Genomic DNA, 19075 nt, shown 5'->3' on the forward strand with positions numbered 1-19075 from the left:
TACAAATCCCAGCTTCCCTCAGCGAAGGGCCTATCTATTTACTTTCATGTTGAGTCATCATCCTCTTATTAAAAAGCACCAGTTGGAGAGCACCGCTGTCATTTGCATTCATTACTGTTAGTTTACATTGAGTATGACTTGACTGGATCTCTTTTACCATGAATTACAATGTCTAGTCAGTCTTTGATCTTTAAAGGTGCTTTACATTTATGTTTTGCGGTCTCAGAAAGGGCTAGAGAGATACCATCTTGTTATATCATATTATGATTGTTTTGAGAAAGTGTTGTCATCCGAGATTTATTATTATTGCCCGCTAGTTCATTATTCCATTCATATGAGTAAACATGAAACCTATGCGTTATTGTGAATATGGTTAGTTCATAATCTTTGCTGAAAACTTGAATGCTGGCTTTACATATTTTCAACAACAGAGCAAATAGAGTTTGTAAAAGTTTTTTCTTTAGCACTTTCAGTTTATCAACTGAATTGCTTGATGACAAGCAAAGGTTTAAGCTTGGGGGAGTTGATACGTCTCCATCGTATCTACTTTTCCAAACACTTTTGCCCTTGTTTTAGACTCTAACTTGCATGATTTGAATGGAACTAACCCGGACTGACATTGTTTTCAGCAGAATTACCATGGTGTTATTTATGTGCAGAAACAAAAGTTCTCGGAATGACCTGAAACTTCACGGAACATATTTTCGGAAATAATAAAAAATCCCTGCAAAAGATGAAGACCAGGGGGCCCACACCCTAGCCACGAAGGTGGGGGGCGCGCCCCCTACCTTGTGGGCCCCCTGGTGCTCCTCTGACCTCAACTCCAACTCTATATATTTGGTTTCGGGGAGAAAAAAATCAAGGAGAATGATTCATCGCGTTTTAGGATACAGAGCCGCCGCCAAGCCCTAAAACCTCTCGGGAGGGCTGATCTGAGTCCGTTCGGTGCAACGGAGAGGGGAATCCGTTGCCATCATCATCATCAACCATCCTCCATCACCAATTTCATGATGCTCACCACCGTGCGTGAGTAATTCCATTGTAGGCTTGCTGGACGGTGATGGGTTGGATGAGATTTATCATGTAATCGAGTAAGTTTTGTTAGGGTTTGATCCCTAGTATCCACTATGTTCTGAGATTGATGTTGCTATGACTTGGCTATGCTATCATGTACTTATTTTATTTTATTTTTTTGCGGGAAAGGTCATGTACTTTTTCTAGGGGATCATGTACTTAGTTGCCCCTTATATTTACATGCATTGTGAGCCCAAGACCTATGTTATTACATATCTCCGTGTTGTTATGCACGTTCTCGCAGCTACATTTTCCTCCAAATATGGTCTCTTAATACACATATATGCTAATATGATGAATGATGTTATTATATTGGTTTAGAGTCAATCAAACCATTTACAATATTAAGATATATTTTCGTTTGATACATGCAAAAATGTTCACAACCTATTAACACCTTATAAGTAAGTGATAATTGATAAAAAAATTATGTGTTGTAGATTCATACATCTGTGGTAACTATGCGAGTATGCATGACTATCATATGTTTTTGTAATTTCCGAACATTTTTATCAACAATGGTATTTCCATATATTTCTAATTCCGAACATTTTACTCCCTCCCTTCCAGAATATAAGGTGTATTGTTTTCCGTGCAAGTCAACTATTTGAATGTTTGACCAAGATTATAGAATAAAATAACAACATCTACAAGACCTAATATGTAAAATATGAAACTACTTTTCATGATTAATAAAATGATATAAATTTCGTATTGTGAATATTGATATTTTTTTAAAAAAACTCGATCAAACATGCACTCATTTGATTTTTGAAAAAAAATACACCTTATATAAAAAACCGGCGAGAGTATATTGTTAAACATGTTATGACTTGGACATCAGGCATTCACCTCAAAACGGTCATTAGCATTAACCATGAATGAGTCTCTCTATTAGTAGGAGTGTGCCAAAATACATTTCTTCCCGTTGCAACCACTAGTAGAAAACAAGGCTTTGGTTCGGGCATGGCAAGCCCATTAGTCCTGGTTCGTTCACGAACCAGGACCCATGGGGGCATTCGTCCCGGTTCGTGAGCCCAGGGGGTCGGCCGGGGCCTCGTGGGCATTGGTCCCGGTTCGTATGGACCCATTTGTCTCGGTTCTAGGCATGAACCGGGACCAATGGGCCTCGCTCCTGGCCCACAACCATTGGTCCCGGTTCTTGGCTTGAACCGGGACAGAAGGTTGGGCTTTAGTCCCGGTTCCAGCCACGAACCGGGACAAATGAGTTGCCTATATATACCCCATCACGGGTAGGCTAGCAGCAGCCCGTGTTTTGTGCTCACTAGTAGCACGGGTAGGCGCGCTACTAATAAGGCGCTACAGCCATTGCTTAGCAGTAACGCGTGCCCGCACGGGCTACTTCTAGGGTAAATAGCTGCAGCGTTTGTTCACTCCCGCGCTACTGCTAATGTAACTACTGGCAGCGTGTTTTCTCGCCATCGCTACTAGTATTCTTTTTTTATTTTTTTATTTTTAGTGTATTTATGCGCCATAGGACAAATATTGGTACAATACCAGTTATGAGGATTTATCATTATGTCCATAACTGTGTGTCAAATGAAGGTGGATTAGGTTCAAGTGGAGGCAATATGTGGTGCATGTCAAAAGTATACTACTAATCCAAACATGATCTAGTTTGGACTAGTAGTACTTTCAATGTGCACCACATGTTGCCTCCACTTGAATCTAATCCGCCAGCTCAAGCTATTTAATCATCATCATAGTCACTACCACCAACAGTATTTATTTAATCACCACTAACACTAGCTAATAATCATCATCATAGTCATTACCACCAACACTAGCTATTTTATCATCATAGTAATAGTGTAGCACATCATCATCCTCAAACTCATTTCTAGCTAGCTAATCACTCCTGCTGCTCTCTCTTAGGTAAAATAACATAAAACTTGTGTAGCTCTCCTCCTTGATCAAGTTGGAGCATGCAGATGAACATGTCTTCTAATCGTGGGTAGCGCATCTGTTTGCTACCCCCTAGTACTTCTCTGCGCTCCCCCATCATATATTTGGTCCAGTCTTGCACTATTAAGCATCCGTCGCTAATCTTGAATGCACTAAAGTAATCTGTAGGATATCTTGGCCGTAAGCTAATAATACTCATGGTACCTTTTGCCTGGATCCCATAAGGCACAACATTCATCGGGAGTCCCTGTTGAAGAACATCATATGGTAACATACTTAGCAATGAAGTTTAGCTTCAAAAATAATGTATGGAAAAGATGCACTGAGGACAAATAGTAAAAATCTTACCATCCTTCCTAAATAGATGTGACCGTAGTTCATTACGAACACTATTGGTCACACGTTTTCAGTACGAACATTTCTAAATGCAGGAAGAAAATTTGTCTTGACAGTATCAAGATCCTCAAGCCATGAAACGTAATGACTTAGCTCCTCACAGTTGAGTTCAGCCTCGGGACAATAGTAGGTCCTGTCTACCAAGCCCTGGACATGTTTGCTTGCACAGAAATAAGCTGGCAATACAAATTAGTTGTCAACTATTTTTGAATAAACAATATCAAAGACATAAATATGGTTGAGAAACTTACATAATGGTATAACTGTAGGTGTCTGCACATCGACCCAGATGTCCGTATTACCTTCAATATCATCTTCCGGACGAATATCAAAGGTGATAACCATATCAGGCTCAAATGCATAAGTCTTGCATAGTGCTCGCCATGTTTTGCATCCAAAATAGGTGTAGTCATTTGAATTGTATAATTTTGCATGGAAAATATAACCATGCTCGGTCTTCAAGTAAACTTTCTTTACCTCCATAGTATGACTGAAACCTATCTTATCCAATACAAAAACTCTTGCATGGCAGGGGATACGCTAGTACAATAGTAAAAAAATATATAAGTTGAACCAAATGAAGCAGATGTCATGCTTAATTACGAAAAAAAACTTGTCGTTGTGACTTACTGTATCCACTTCGAAGTTCTCGTCCAACTTGATGCTGAAGCGCCTATCATCATCTAGGAAGATTCCGTCGCACGGGCCGCGCTCATCTTCGCAATATTTGCAAATACCGAAATCCTTTTCGTCATCAGACATTTCCTATGTTCATAGTTAAAACATTAATTGAAAATCGATCGAAGACAACTACCAGGATACTCAACACACAAATCCGGGGCACTCGATATTTCCTACATATTCTGGCACAAATCATGCCAAAATTCACGGAAAAATCCGACATGACCTTTGCTACAATAGGACATATCGAGCGCCTGAAATTTTCCGGAACGGAAATGAATCAACACTCCGGCAAAACATAGGCCACTCGGAGGTGTAACCTGCAAACATGACCGGCCACATGGATATTGAGCAACACAAGATATACATTTCAAAATATCTTATAGGACTCAAATTAGCATGCATTCAATAAGCAAAAGTAAATCATCTCATGCGTCCGTACATCATCGAATATTATCACTAATACATCCCAAATAGTGTCATACATATAACATCACTAATACAACTAAAACCCTAGCACACGACGGGTATCGGCATGGGCGGTGGACACCCACAGAGAAGGAACCATCACGGGATCATAGCTCCAGTGAGATCCCTGGAGAACCTGCTAGGTATTGGAGAACCTGTCCTCCAACGCAAACAAGTAGCGACGGACGTGCGCGTCCTCCTCACTGACACGGTGACGCACCACCTCCACGGAGTCCTCGAGCCTCTGGACCGTCACTGGCCCACGCGACCGCCACCAAAGAAGGTTCGGGTCAACGACAGGCTGGCTCCTCACCAACCTGCGCCCCCCGGTAGGTAGCGCCTCCCAGTACCACCCCAGCGGAGCCCAGTCCCGGACATGGCCCATCTGGTCAAGCAGGTGTCGTCCTCCACCGACTCGACGACGAGGATGCGGGAGAGGCATAGTCCACGTCGATGCGAGAAAAATTGCTTTAACTAAAAAAATAGCAGCAAGTTCTTACTAACTAGTTCTATTAATTCAACTAGTTCTTACTAAAAATAAACTTACTATATATATGAAATTTTTTCAGTTTTCCTTGCCAGTTGCCCCCCCTCCCCCCCGCCGACGACGTCGAGCTCATCGATGTCGTCAGGCTGCTCCACCTCGCCATCGCAGCTGCCGCTGCCAATGCCATCGCCTCCCCGAGCCCACGCCGTCCTCGTCGCCGGCATCCCCGAGCCCTCCATCCTCGTCCCCGTCGGCGCGTGCCCCCCCGAGCCCACCCTCCTCGTCCCTTTCGCCGGGTACCACCCCGAGACCACCGTCCCCGTCACCGCGTGCCGCCCCGAGCCCGTCGTCCTTATCGCCGGACTCCTTCCATCGCTGCCCACCTCGTAGTGAGCCCCCCTTTCCCATGGTCCCGATCGAGCGCCGCTCTTGCGCCCGAGCGCCCCTTGCTCTCTGCCCCTGCTCCATGGTCGCCGCCGGCCCCGACGCATTGAAGAGCAGAAGGAGAGGAGAAGGAGTGGAGCAGCAGCAACACGCTGTCCAATTTTCTGAAATATCTGATTTTTTTTACAGATATGAATAGTGCATATAGAGGGTGTTTGATGAAATGCTAGATGACTTTGGGCATTTTGAAAATTTTGAACTATGGATCAGAATGTTTTTGGTGAAATGGGGTGTGGGTACTGTCATGAAGTTGGAGTAATTTTTCTGGTTGTAAAAGAGTTAGGAAAATTTAGAATATGCTAAATATGTCAAAAATGTTTTTTTGTTCATAGAAAGTTTTTTGTTCATATATAGAAAGTTTTTATATATGACTATGGATATATGAGCAATGATGATCGATGGATGTATGCATTGATATATATGAGAAATGATGGTCATAGAATATTTACCAAGTATATATGTATTTTTGTTCATAGCATTTTTTCCATTTATATATGTAAGTGGCTATAGATGGATATATATGAGGAGAAGAAGAGGAGAGGAAGAAGAGGAGAGGAAGAAGAGGAGTAATAAATACGAAGAGGAAAAAAGAAGAAAAAGAAGAGGAGAAGATTCTATTTTTTCTTCTTCTCCTCCATTCCTTTCTTCTTCTCCTCTTTTTTCTTCTTCTTTTTTTTCTTTGATCTTCTCCTCTATTCCTTTCTTCTTCTCCTCTTTTTATTTCTTCTTCGTCTTCTTATTTTTTATCGGGTATGTTGTTGTCGATATATCCCGTCCCGATAACTTCGTTTAGTTTTAGGATTATTTTAGTTTATGTTTAGTTTAGGAAGAAGGAAAAGAAAAAGGAGAAGAAGAGGAGAGGAAGAAGAGGAGAAATAAATAAGAAGAGGAAAAAGGAAAAAAAGAGGAGAAGATTCTATTTTTTCTTCTTCTCCTCCATTCCTTTCTTCTTCTCCTCTTTTTTCTTCTTCTTTTTTTCTTCGATCTTCTCCTCTATTCCTTTCTTCTACTCCTCTTTTTATTTCTTCTTCGTCTTCTTATTTTTTATCGGGTATGTTGTTGTCGATATACCCCGTCCCAATAACTTCATTTAGTTTTAGGATTATTTTAGTTTATGTTTAGTTTAGGAAGAAGGAAAAGAAAAAGGAGACGAAGAGGAGAGGAAGAAGAGGAGAAATAAATAAGAAGAGGAAAAAAGGAAAAAAAGAGGAGAAGAAGAAGAAGAAAGGAATAGATTCTTTTTTTCTTCGATCTTCTCCTCTTTTCATTTCTTACCCCATGGCCCTCTCGCTTGACCAAAACTCTCGAGGACACCCAAACCCTAGAAAAAACGATGTCGGTCTCCTACCCCCTCCCGCCGTGCCCCTACCCGACAAACTCTCTCGAGGCCACCCAAATTTACCAAGTTAAAAGAGTGTTGTCGTCGAGGCCACCCCAAACCCTTGAAGCGTTGCTGAGGCCACCCCAAACCCTTGAAGCGTTGCTGAGGCCACCCCAAACCCTAGAGAAGTGCGAGGCCACTAATATGATTCCTTATTGTGATTAGCTAGCTAGTTCTATGTTTGCCACTAATATATCAATCTGTCATGTTTGAATAATAATTGCCATGTTGTAAATATTTGCAGAAACTATGGAGCACCCCCGAGACGAAGCAACAGGAGCGGCGTTGGGGGACATAATCGCAGCCGGAAGTGATGTTGTCATGCCGTGAAGGATAGGGTGAAGAAGCAGGCTACGGTGATCGAACAATGGAGGAGGAAGGAAATGATTATGATGGCTTCGGTGACCGAATGCCGGTGGAAGAAGGACACCTTGATGACGGCTTCGGTGACCGAATGCCGGTGGAAGAAGGACACCGTGATGACGGCTCCGGTGACCGAACGGAGTCCGGACATGTATATATATTAATTAAGCATGTGTTGACTATAGCTAATTGATGCATTAATTGTTTTGGTATGTACACATATTAATTAATAACTCTCGTCTTTCTTCTTTTTTCTAGCCCTCCGGATCGGGCACAACTTCGGTAAAGAAACGAGGACTGAAGAAAAAGTTGCGCTTGGATGAAAGGTTTGAGATCACAGCAATCACGCGCGATGGCTGACTGATTGAACCCATCCGGACAAAGGAAGCATTTGCTGCTCAATGCGGGGTTCTTGTTAGGGACAAGATCCCGATCAGCATCCACCAATGTATAAGCCGGCTAAAGATGACCCTGAGGTGTCTTATGTCAACGAAATGCAGAAAGATGATATTTGGACCGTGCTGAACGAAAATTTCACCCTACCGCCAGAGGAGGATCCGGAGAAGCGAGTTATAGAGCAATTGATCAAGTCTCATGCTCTTAAGAAGATGACAGAACTATTCAGGAGGTGGAAGAATGAGCTGAAAACAACGTTTGTCGACAAAGAAGAGACACCAGAATTCACCGGCCGCTATGAGAAGATCAAAGATCAGTGGGACGACTTTGTGGCCCATAAGACATCGGACAAGAGTAAGAAGATGTCAACGACAAACAAGAAAAATACTGCGAAGAAGAAGCTTCACCATAGCACGGGGTCAGGTGGCTACCGCAAAGCGCGGCCGTTGTGGGCCAAGGCTGAGAATGACATGCAAGATAAAGGGGTCGAACCAGAGACATTGAACTGGCCAGACCGTTGCCGGACTTGGTTCTTCGGGGTTGGCGGAACCTTGGACCCTGTATCAGGGAAGTGCCGTTGGACGAATGAGCAACTGTGAATACCCATCACGAAGCTTCGGCAGTATATCGATGCAGCGCAGCAAGGGACATTCATTCCAGACAGAGACAACGACGAGCTCACAATGGCCCTCGGGAATCCTGAGCACCCTGGATGGACACGAGGCACGCCAAGCTCCATTTCGTGGAAGGTTGGGTTTCTGGACGTAGGTGGTTACAAATGCTAGGAGAGGAGGAAGAAAGTGGAGCAGATCCAAATTCAAGCGATGCACGCAAGGGTACAAGCGATAGAGCAACGAGAAGTAGATTGCAGCAAGCGACCTGTCGAAGCTTCCCACGAAGCTACCCCACCATCTTAGTGGAGAAGCAGCGTGGCTTCCACCGAGCTGCAGCAGCTGAAGCCCGTCTTCACGGCTCCTTCTAGCTACCCCGTGGACTTAATCACGGATTCTCAAAATTGCCACCTTATGACGCAATGGATTAAATTTAAAGTCAAGGCGGTTGTTTGCTCTGTTGCACCTCCTGAACCTAGCGCAACTTTTCACTGCCAGCCAATTCCAGAAGGATATGCTAGGGTGATGGTGGATGAAATAACGGACGGATTTGAGGACCTCGAGCTTGACCACCCTACGGGTGAAGGGGAGACTCGGCTGGGTTCTTGTCTGTTGACTCCATGCCTATGGCAGAAGGAGCTCATCAACCTTCCAAACTGGACGCTCCGCCTCCTCCTCCGGCGAGTCAGGGCACTCCGCCTTCTCCTCCTGCGAGTGATCAGGGCACTCAGCCTCCTTCTCTGGCGCGTGGTGGCACTCCGCCTCCTTCTCCGCCCACGCCCGCGCACCCTAGCAGCCAACCTCCTTCTCCGGCACGTGGCGGCACTCCGCCTCGTCGGCAAGGGCGGAAGAGACCCGACACCGCTCCGGCTGCTCCGGCGCATCGTAGTACTCCTCCTCCGCCTCGTAAGCAAGGAAAGAAGACAACCGCTCCGTCTGCTCCGGCATCTAGCAGTACAGCCAGAGGCGGGAGGCAATATAGATTCGATCCTCCTCTGAAGACTCCAGAGAAGTTAGCATACGAGAGGACACCGGAGGAAAACGAGAAGATCATGCGCGACGAAGTGATGAACTTCTTTGAAGGGGTGAATGCAAAGATACATCCACCTCCGAGGAGAAGATAGATCCGGTGAAAGCGAAGCGCACTGTGGAAGCCCTGAAGAAACCACCAAAGTCTCCGCCGAAAGGCAACTATCATTGCATTATTGAAAGGTCATTTATCGAAGCGGAGCGGTCGGGAAGTACTGTCAGTGATCAAAGGTTAGCAGAACGAGGAGCTGGGGAAAAAATTGCCCAGCTCGGCAAACAAGCAAACCAATCGTGCCCCTCGCTCAAGGTGTCTAGCGATATCGTCGCTAATGATTCGAGGATGGTGCCTGGTTATAACAATCTTGGAGATTACCTTCCCGACAATGTACATTATGAATTCCTGGAGGTGGACCAACACAGATACGAGTACGGGAAGCCTGTCGTCAAAGATGAAAGATCTCTAACAACGATGATGCGAAGATTCCATGATTGGTACATGAAAACCTGTAGAGAGTCTGGGGGGAGGAATATTTTGACGCTGAGAGTTAAAGAGGAGCATGATCTCGTTGGAACTGATCTGTTGAATGTTCCATTTGAGGAGTTCTTCAGTTTTTCAATCAGAAGGCCCTCGATAAATTAACGGTCACTTGCTACTGTCTGTAAGTACTACTTCTGTCATTAAGTCTCTATATATAGGCCAGCTCTTTCATTGCATGTATTTATAATTGGGGCAATTGCATTTTTACCCCTAGTTGGTTCCTACCCACGGGTTTTACCCTTACTTTTCGAGCTTGCTCAGTTTTGCCCTTACTTTTTCCATCGAGGTCCCTCGAATGCCCTTTAACCGTTTGACCAAAATTTTGAAAATTCATAACTAATTCATACGAACTCGGAAAAATGCAAATAAGATATCAAAATGTTCAGATAAACATTACCTTTATGGGCATATCATTTGGATTCAGGACAAAAGCATCATTTAAACTACCCGGGGTAATTAATGTTATTAACATTATTTAAAATAAATAAGTATGAACAATATTTTTTTCACAAAAAAAAATTACGTGCAAATGTAAGTTTTGTTTTCTGAACATCCTGATAGCTTATTTGCATTTTCCGGATTTTTCATCAACTTGTTATGAATGTTCTAACGACTTTGACCATTATTTGGAAACTTCATAACAAGTTGATACAAACTCATGAAAACGCAAATAAGGTATCAGGATGTTCAGAAAACATCACCTACGTTTTCATATAATTTTTATTCACGAAAAAAAATTGTTTATACCTATTTATTTTAAATAATGTTAATAACATTAATTACCTCGGGTAGTTTAAATGATGCATTTGTCCTGAATGCAAATGATATGCCCATAATGGTAATGTTTATCTGAACATTTTGATATCTTATTTGTATTTTTCTGAGGTCATATGAATTAGTTATGAATTTTCAAAGTTTTGGTCAAATGGTCAAAGGGCATTCGAGGGACCTCGATCGAAAAAGTAAGGGAAAAACTGAGCAAGTTCGAAAAGTAAGGGCAAAACCCGTGGGTAGGAACCAACTAGGGGTAAAAATGCAATTGTCCCTTTATAATTATCCTCACTATATTATGCAGATTGAAGATCGCCAAATTGAAGAGAAGACACATCGGTGATATTAGGTTCATTAACACAAATATCATAGATGCATATTCGGTTGAAAGTCAGGAAAAAGATATCGAGGCCAATTTGCTACGATCGTTGGTATTAAATCAAAACAAAGCTATAATACTCTTTCCTTACAACTTCAAGTGAGTATTACTTTCTTGTCCATATTCGGTTTCCCTTATTAGTCGAGGTTATAGTAATGTACTGCCTCTGTTTCTTTTTACTTCACATATAAGATTTGCTCAAAGTCAAACTACACAAAGTTTGACCAAATTTATATAAAAAATATGAACATTTACAATACTAAAACTATATAGTATGAAAATATGTTTCATGGTGCATCTGATAATATTGATTTCATATTGTGAATGTTTATATTTTTTAATATAAAGTTAGTCAAACTCTACAAAGCTTGACTTTGACCAAACCATATATGCGGACTAAAAAGAAACGGAGGGAGTAATTGATGAGTTATGCATACGTGCGCAGGTTCCACTATATTCTCCTAAAGATTAAGCTTCAGCAGGGACTAGTAACCGTCTTAGACTCGAGATGAAAAGATCCCCAGGAGTATCCGGCATGACTCAAATGCTCAAGAAGTAAGTTAAATCGATCATTATCGCACCATATCGGTAACTTTGTTCACTTCCTGATATCAAGTAATTGTTTTCTTTGTCGGGCAGGGTTTGGAAAAAATTCACCTCAAAAGCTCTGGGACTGCTGAAGAAGCTGCAATTTAAACACCCGAAAGTAAGTACTACTAGCATGTTCCACGCATCTCCTAGTGATTCAAGCGCTAGTTTCATCAATACCATTTAGCATGCTTGCTTATCAGTTTGATTGACCTCTATTTCTTGTAAAGTGGTTGTGGCAGGAAGATGGGAATAATTACAGTGGATACTACATTTGCGAGTACACGGCCTGCGAGCGGGGCTACACTAAAAAACAATATGAAGTGCGTAAGCAATAATATTCAGAATTTTATTTTATTACCATCATTTGTGTTGAGTTTCATTCATTCATATATATGTATTGACCCCCTTATTCAAATTAGATGTTTTGGATGCAGGATGAACTCCTAGCACCAGATCGCATGCGAGCAATTCAAGAGGAATTGACGGCATTTTTTCTTGACCAGGTGATCGATAAAGACGGAGAATACCATGTGGACCATGAGTTCATACATAATTAGGGGATTATATTGTAAGAGATCTTATATTATATATATGTAGCCAGTAGCGTCGGACAGATATACGAAAACTTGTCGTTCGACCAACCTCTCGGAGAAGGAGAGGTCGATATCACTTCTCTCTGTATGCATATGTTCATGATGATCTTCTGTTTCCTTCATTTTTGCTTACTAGCTAGCCTGTCGAGTCCTCTCTATACGTATAGTAGGTAGCGTCGACCAAGCACGGAGATAAGAGAGGACACTTCTCTCTATTAATTAGCTAACTAACACAATATATGAAACACCTAAATTAACCCCCCCCCAAACCCACCCCTTTAAAAAAAACAAAAACCTCAGCTCGTGCGAGCTGCTGACGCGTGGATGCCTATTGGTCCCGGTTGGTGCCACCAACTGGGACCAAAGGGCCTCCTGCCTAGGCTCGCCTAACCGACCACGTGGAGGCCCATCTGTCCCGGTTCGTGTAAGAACTGGGACTAAAGGTGTAGGGCTTTAGTAACGACCCTTTAGTCCCGGTTCAGCAACCGGGACAAATGGCCCTTACGAACCGGGACAAATGGCTCTTTTTCTAATAGCGAACGCACGGGCCTTTTTGCTATTATTGTATTAAAAGAATATATTTTGTGTGTGTATGTGTTTACCACTGAACTGGTTTTGAAGTGTCTTTATTTGAATAAACCTTACAGATGAAAGCCTATGTCGCACAAGCTATGAAATCTTCTTCAGAGAACAGGCATCATGCAATTACCATTGAAAAGACTCTGCTGGAGGTATCTGAAGCAGAGAAGGAGCTCAAGTGGCTTGGGTCCGCTGTTGGATCATCTGAGAAAGAATATGAGCAAAACAAGAAAAAAATAGCTGAGCTCAGAACGGAGTTGGAGCGTGAGAGGTTAGGCTTGCTGGTGTGGTGTTAATTTTTGATTCCAAGTTGGTCTTGCTGTTCTGCCACCAGGGCTTGTTACATTCTTTTGCTATCTTATAGAGGCGAGAAGAGAAAGCTCGAGGAAGAATACGAGGAGGTGAAGAATGATGTCATGGAGCTGACCTCTGAGAATGAAGAGGCTACTATCCAGAAGCTCCAGGACGAGATAAAAGACTGCAAAGCTATTCTCAAGTGTGCCGTGTGCTTTGACCGGCCCAAAGAGGTAACTACTGTCGATTGAATCACACAACTTATGTTTGAATGGTGCGGATTTGTGCCCGACTTGAGATTTTAGCAGCTGATATCCACATTCATTTGTGTTCACCTGTCACCGAAGTTTCAATTTCTCTGTGGTAAGATCTTGAAAGTTGTGAGGACCTGCTGCTGATGTTTCTTTGTTGGTTATTGGCAGGTTGTGATCACCAAATGCTTCCATCTGTTCTGCTCGACATGTATCTAGAGGAACCTCGAGCTACGGCACCGGAAGTGCCCGTGTCGTGAAACTAGTTTAGTACATTGCCCCCCCCCCCTCCTCTAGCCCCCGCGTCGCTCCGCTTGGGGCGACACGGGTGGCGACGAAAACCCTAGCCGCCGGCCCCCCTTTCCCCCCTCCTCGCCCCCTCGCCGCCACCCGAGGAGGCCCCCGACGAAGCTCGCGTGGTCGCCCAGGACGACGGCGGCGAGGATCTGGCTGCTTCGCTCTTCGCGGAGGGCTTTGGGCGCCGAGGGTGTTGTCCCCCGTCTCCTTGGTCGCGAGGGCGGCGAGTGACGGCGGGCGCTGGCGCCGGTCGCAGCGGGGGCGCGGCCTCCCTGTTCGCGTCTGAATCTGAAGGCGGCTTCCACTTCCCCTTAGAGCGCTCCTCCTCGCCGGATCTGGTCGCCGGCGGCCTCTGGACACCGGATCCGTGGTTGGTGGGGGTGCCTGGAGCAGCGGAACTGGACCGGGAGAAATCCCTGGCTAGTTCTCCAGTCACGGTGTTGACGACACAGATAGGTGCCATTCTCCTCCTTGGAGGCTTCGTCGAGGTTCGTTTCCTCTCCCTCCTACTCCATGACCCGGGTGAAAACCCTTGTCTTTTCAAGACTGGACGGCAACGGCGCAACGTGCGTCGCCACCTTCTTGAAGGTGTCATCTTGATCATGGTAGGAGTGTGCAGAGTGTTGTGAGGTGGGTGTCGGGTTGGCCGCGTCAGCAGCGAGGGATTGCCCACCGGCTTGGTGCTCTGTTCATGTAGAAGTGTTGCTCTGCTGTGGATTGCCCACCGGATCATTGCTTGCTTGCTCGCCAGTTTGGCGCCATTCTTGGGCAGGGAGGGGATAGGGCTCCTCTCTTTTGCTAGCAGCAACTTGATAGGGTGGCTTGGGCACGGAGCCTGTCCGTACGGGCTTGATCTGCATCCTGTCAAGTTGCTTCATCATGCTTGCTGTTCATTTGTTGAGTGTCAGTGCCTTTGAGAAGTTTTTCCCCTTGGTGGTTGTAGCGGCGACCTGCGGTGTGGCAATTCGGCTGGTTATCCTCGTGCAGTGCTGCCTCGGGTTGAGAATCTCCCATGGTGCCCGGCGTCGTGTCCAATCCTGGCTCTAGGGTGAGCTTCTCCATCTTCCAGCCGTCCGGTGCCTTTCGAGCCAAGGTGAGGGGCAGGGGTCCCCTCTAGATTTGGAGAGGAGAGGATCGAAAAAGGTGTCACCTTTCGGGGTAGATGAGGGTGCGACCATTGCTGGACTTTGTCTCCGTTTGAAGAACCCCTCCGTTGTGCTCTGCTTGATCTACTTCACTTGGTGGACTCCATCGACTTCTAGCTAGTGCTTAGTTTGCTTATCCCTCGAGGGCTTGTAGTCTTTGGTGCTTGTAAGCTGTGTCGGCAACACTTTGTATCTGCTGTTACTTTTTCTGTTCTTGTTAGCGGCTTTTAGCAGTTGTATCATGGTTGTAACGATGGCTTTGTGTAATCCCTAGCCGGTTGATGGCTTTGTTAATTCAAAGTCGCGCTCCCCTGAAGCCTTCGTTCCAAAAAAGTGCCCGTGTCGTATCGATGTTTGAAAAATACTGAAGTCTAGAAGAAGTTTATTGTAACTTTATTGCTTGTGTGATTTTTGTTTGTCCGATGATCTCTTCCCAGCGAGTCCGAGTGGGTTAGATTCACCACTCTTGACCTGCCTCTACTCAAGGCCATCCAAAACAATAAGGTGTGCATCAAGGAGGGTTGCTCGTGCGTGCCACGTGGGCAAAGGCGCACTGTGCAGCACAGCCAATAGCGAGAGAGAAAACATCACGTGGATTGGGTGATGTTACGTCGTTTATGATTGGCCAGCTGCTCCACTTTCTCTGATATTTTAATCCCACACACGTCTTTGCTCGCACCAGACGTGGCACGCAACCGCCTCCTCCACTCCTCGTTTCTGTCGCTCAGCGGCGCTGGAGTTGGGGTGCCATCGGGAGGACAACAGCGAGCATGAGAGGCAGCGACCAGATCGGCGTCCGGCACAGAAGAGGGCTAGCCCGCCCGTGCCGCCGGTCCCCGGCGCCCGCATCGTTGTCGTCAACCTTGCCCACATGGCAGGTCACCGCTGCTGGCCGAAGTGGCCGAGGTCAACACCGCCCCCACTGGCCTGCAGCACCTCCTTCTCGTATGCCCTTCCTCCCCTTTGTCGACCTTGAGATGTGCTGATTTGATTGGGATGTTCGATTCAGTGCTTCCGAGAGAGGAAGACTGCGAGTGGTTGGACGTACAATGGCCTAGCAGAGTCATCTGTGCTGAGCCACCGCCGGTATGGAGGCCCGGGCTCAGGCAGCCTCCACGGCGTCGGGTGCACCGGCGGGGGTTACGGGGACCATGCGGCATCAGACCAAGGGTTCCGGCGACACCAAGCCGTAGATCTGAGCTGTTGTCTCCACTTCATTTGCTCCCTATTTTGATCTGCACCTCTACCCCACTATCTCCCTGACTCCCTCCCTCTATCACGTAAGGTCAAAACCGAGGCGGATGTGTCCTTGTTTGGTTGTGCGTAGCAATCGTTTGATGAATTGCTAGAAGAAATTGTATGTTTTTTTGCTGTATGTTTGAAGCAGGTAAAATGTGATTTAGGTGGGTAATTGCCCTCTGTTGATTGCTTTGCCGTGTCTTGCTGAATTTTCCGTGTTGCAGGGAAGAGGAACAAACCTCGCCTGGGAGGCAGGTAGGGAGGGAGGTCACTCTTAGTTCATCTGCCTGTTAGCTCGGTCTCCTGATGGCTGTCATGGAGGTGATTTTGATTGCACTGGATGTTATTTTTTTGCTTAGGTTGTGCTGCTGCTATTCTGTGTGCTGATATGTGCTCTTTTTTCGCAGGTTGGTGTTAAGTGAGCACGCAGTTTATCATTGTTCGTGTATCATCTGTTTAGTCTTCCTCTTTGCTTTGTCCGTTCTCAGCTTCATAATAAGTACACTATGGTATGGTGAGTCCCTCTCAATACTCGATGGTTTACTTCCCTTATTTAGACCGTTGATTTCTTTTCGAAGAAAAGGCCCTTGTTCCAGTTCATAAGGGAATCATGTAGCAGCAGCAGTTAATATGCTTTTCAGTTTTATTAGAAGTAAATTGCAAAATAAATGTGTCATCCATAAGTATTGAGTCTATGATTGCATATATCTATCAAACCTAATTTTGGCTGATACTTTTCTAAATTTAGTTTCAGATGCTGCCGAGTTTCGGATTTTCTGTTATATATGATTATGATAAATGCTACATCAACTATGTATTCAGAATGCCTGTCTAATTTGCTGCTGTGTGTGATTTGCCCCATCACTGCGCGTTCCTACTATCCTAAGGATGGCTGCCAAATTTTTTGTTGGTCGTTCATGTTGTTGTAATAAGTACACTATGGTATGGTGAGCACGCAGTTTATCCTATGGAGTAATGCACCTGGTTCCGCTTCCTCTGCTTTAAATCGATCTTTCGTAGGTACGAACCATGGTCTTTAAGCTCATGTGCTTTCACTGTTTTCTGCAGAATACACGATAATTAAAACCTATACGGCAGATTGGACATTCTGCTTCCACTTCTCTAAATCATACTACCCACCGGGCGTGGATATTCACCTCTACCAATTTGATTGATCCTATATGCCATGCTCTCAATGTCATAGATTTGTGCTTTTCTGCATTCGACGATCTTCAATCTGCATAATATAGTGAGGATAATTATATATACATGATATGAAAGAGCTGAGCTATATATATAGAGACTTAATTGCAGAAAGTAGTACTTACAGACAGTAGCAAGCCACAAGATTTGTCCAGGGCCTTTAGATTGTAGAACTGGAAAAACTCGTCAAAATCAACAGTTAACAGTTCTTGTCCAATGAAGTCGTGGTCCTTTTTAATTCTCATCAACAAATCATCCTTCCCAGACTCGCTGCAGGTTTTTCATGTACCATTGATGGAATCTTCGCATCATCGTTGTTAGAGGAGGACTCTCATCTTTGACGAGAGGCTTCCCGTACTGGTATTTGAATTCGTCCACCTCCATTGTATGAAAATGTACATCGTCGGGTAGGTAATCACCAAGATTGTTACTGGGCAGCATCTGCGGCAGATTTGCGACGATGTCGCTAGACACCTTGAGCTGGGGGTACGATTGGTTCTCCTGTTCTCCAAGCTGGGGATTTTTTTCCCACTTCTTTGTTATGCTAACCATTGGTCACTTGAAGTAGTTCCTGACCGGAGCACATCTTCATATGTCTTTTTAAGACAGCGGACATGGTTGTCATCAGGCAGAGGCGGCGGTGGTCGCTTCAGGGCATTGATAGTGTGCTTCACTTTCATCGGATCTATCTTCTCCTCCGAAGGTGAATGTTTTATAGCTCTTCGCATTTCAAAGAAGTCCTTCACTTGGGCTTCACAGATCTTCGCGTTTTCCTCCACGGTCATCTCGTGTGGTAACTTCTCTACAAACTTGAGAGATGGACTGAATCTGTATTGCCTCCCGCCTCTGGCTGTACTGCTAGACGCCGGAGCGGCGGCGTCTCTCTTCCGTTGATGCTGCCGAGTAGTAGAAGGAGGCGGAATGCTCCGACTCGCCGGAGCAGCCGGAGTGGCTGCGTCTGGCTTCCGCCATTGCTGACGAGGCAGAGGAGGAGGCGGGCTGCTCGGATGCGTCGGAGCAGGCGGAGAAGGAGGTAGAGTGCCGCCCTCATGCGCTACAGAACGAGGCGGAGTGCCCTGATCACTCGTCGTCGTCGTCGGAGGAGTGCCCTGATCACTCGTTGGAGGAGGAGGAGGAAGCGGAGGCGTCCAGTTCAGAAGCTTGATGTGCTCCTTCTGCCATAGACATGGAGTCTTCAGAGCAAGACCCAGCTGAGTCACCCCTTCACCTGTAGGGTGGTCAATCTCGAGCTGCTCAAATCCCTCCGTTATTTCATCCACCATCACAATAGCATAGCCTTGTGGAATTGGACGGTAGTGAAAAGTTGTGTCGGGTTCAGGAGGTGCATCAGAGCCGGCAGCCGTCTTGACTTTGAGGTTCTACCATTGCGTCATAAGCTGGCAATGTTGAGCCTCCGTGATAATATCCACGAGGTAGATAGGAGCTGTGAAGTCAGGCTATTGAATGAGCTTGGTGGAAGCCATGCTGCTTCTCCGCTGAGATGGCGGGGTAGCTTATGGGGTAGCTCCGGCAGGCTGTTGGCTCTCAACTTGTTCCTCTAGCTTTCATACCCTTGCATTCGGCTTCTGCAGTTCGCTCTGCTCCACTTTTCTCCTCTCCCGGGTTTTGTAACTGTCTGCGCCGGGAAACCCAACCTTCCACGCAACGGAGCTTGGCGTGCCTCGCGTTCGTCCAGGGTGCTCGGGATTCCCGAGGGCCTCTGTGAGCTCGTCGTTCTCTCTGCCGGGAATGAACTTCCCTTGCTGCGCTATGGCGATATACTTCTGAAGCTTCTTGACGGGTATTTCAAGTTGCTCGTCCGTCCAAATGCACTTCCCTGTTTCAGGGTCCAAGGTTCCCCCAATCCCAAAGAACCAAGTCCTTAATTGGTCTGGCAAGTTCAATGTCTCTGGTTCGACCCCTTTAGCAAGCAGGTCAT

The 19075-nt window shown here is 45.5% G+C and overlaps 1 long non-coding RNA gene and 1 pseudogene across 1 annotated transcript; both read left to right on the plus strand.

Moving 5' to 3' along the window:
* The window catches only part of LOC119273015, a 53127-nt pseudogene extending 36935 nt beyond the window's left edge, over positions 1-16192 (plus strand).
* Positions 16193-16218: 26 nt separating this feature from the next.
* On the plus strand, positions 16219-17130 carry LOC119273358. The gene is made up of 2 exons (XR_005134833.1): positions 16219-16442; positions 16821-17130. It is a non-coding gene; the product is annotated as an uncharacterized LOC119273358 (long non-coding RNA).
* The last annotated feature ends 1945 nt before the right edge of the window (positions 17131-19075 follow it).

Source organism: Triticum dicoccoides, chromosome 3A (assembly GCF_002162155.2).
Source record: "Triticum dicoccoides isolate Atlit2015 ecotype Zavitan chromosome 3A, WEW_v2.0, whole genome shotgun sequence".
Lineage (NCBI taxonomy): Eukaryota > Viridiplantae > Streptophyta > Magnoliopsida > Poales > Poaceae > Triticum > Triticum dicoccoides.